The sequence below is a fragment of the Etheostoma spectabile genome, chromosome 18 (assembly GCF_008692095.1).
Source record: "Etheostoma spectabile isolate EspeVRDwgs_2016 chromosome 18, UIUC_Espe_1.0, whole genome shotgun sequence".
Taxonomy (NCBI): domain Eukaryota; kingdom Metazoa; phylum Chordata; class Actinopteri; order Perciformes; family Percidae; genus Etheostoma; species Etheostoma spectabile.
The window spans coordinates 14,103,885-14,105,764 of NC_045750.1; positions in this window are offsets into that span (position 1 = coordinate 14,103,885).

Here is a 1,880-nt window from a genome sequence, read left to right on the forward strand (position 1 = left end):
CCCTCCTTCGCAGCGCTGTGGAGGAAGGTCTGGCAAAGTGAGACTAGCATTTCAGTGATACTGTTTACAATCTAGGGTTTGCATTGACTTGCGACCACCTCCTCTTTGACTGCTCCGCCCTTATACATTTTGGTGTTGTTGTTCCATACCAAACAGACATTCACAACTGAGATAAAAAAAACAAAACACATTTCAAATCACATGGTAGCGAGGTGTGGGGAGATGTCTCGGATGGGTGGCAGTGGTGCTGCGGTGGAGTCACCTGACACTCACACACCTGATGTTCACCATGTGATACCTGTCTAGATAGTGTCAAAAAATATCAAGGTGTTTTCATCACATGATTTCTGTCACAGGGTTTTCAAAGCGGGGAAAGCCTAGGAATGTGAAGTATTTGGCTGCAAATCTTAACAACCCATCAGCTATTTCCATTTTCAGTTCTTCTCAGCCAATCGCCTGAAGGTTGGAGGGACAACAGGAGCTGTGACAACTCATGTGACCGGTTGAGAGAGGAGAAAACACATAACATAATATGATGTAATATTGCAATACAGTGAATATCACCATGGCATGCAGTGTTTATTTGGCGCACATATGCTGGTTTCAGACATGTATGAACCAATGAATCTTATCATAGAACAACAATTTTGCACCAAGGTGTAATCCATATGGATTGTAATTCATTTCCTGACTTCTTAACCACAAACAGCAGTGTTGTCGGTAAGTAACACATTATTGCACTGTGGTATGAGGTCATAACACAGTGCAATAATGTGTTGCAATACCTACATTAAGTTTCAGTTGAATATTTATGTATCTTTCTTTGTGATTGAAAAGCCTGCATCAGTATACATTGTTAAGGATCATTGTTGTGAAAGCTCTTCACATGACCTGAAAGGAATAGTATGCAAAGTATTCACCATAGCTGTGACATGAGACATCATCAAGTGCTTTTCTAAAGATGCAGTACATGCTGTTATACTGAATATTAGAGTATGCAGCATGTACAGTAGACTGAATTTATTTAGACTGTGAACATACAACAGACAAACAAAACCATTCTAAATAGCTTTATGAAAGCAAAAGATAGAGGATAAATAAGTTGCAGGTCTCTGCACTCTGTGTTATTTCACCCTACCTTGGGACTCGGCTGCCCAGTTGAGATGTCAGTCACAGCATACAAGGTGGCGCCTTGCCTGTGACTGACATCTCAATCTCCTGACCAAATCTCTTGGAAATAGGAAGTAAAACAGTGGCCCTGCCTTCAGCTTGACTGGTGCTACATAGCTAAGACTGTAATTCACCTGGTCTGTGCAGGGCAGTTGACATTGGGTTCCAGGGAGACTTCATGTTGGTCCAATCGAGAATTTATTTTAAAAACTTAGTGTTCTACAAATGGGGTTCTGGTCTCCAATTACATGTCAAGACAAGGGATCAGGCAAACTCTTCACAAGAAAGGAACAGTTATTAATCAAAAACATTTATGACAATAGGGGAGATTTTTTTTTTTTTTGCAGACTTTTGTTCAAACCTCTAATCCCCTTTCTTGTCTGTCAAATAACAATTTAAAATATTTTCTATAAATTAATAAATAATTCTCTCTCTTTGCGTCTGTATGACCTTTTCAGTAATGCAGTCTTCAATGGTTGACTGACGGGAATAACCTTGGGACTGTGGGACACATTACCTGCTCACACACACACACACACACACACACACACACACACACACGCCTGAGTCATGTGTCTCTCAGGGCACAGAGCAAAGGGCATTTTGTCACATCTTTTCATCTTTGACTTGATATTGATCTTATTCCGCCTAGAAAACACAAAGGCAGGAACAGGGAGATACACACACACACACACACACACACACACACA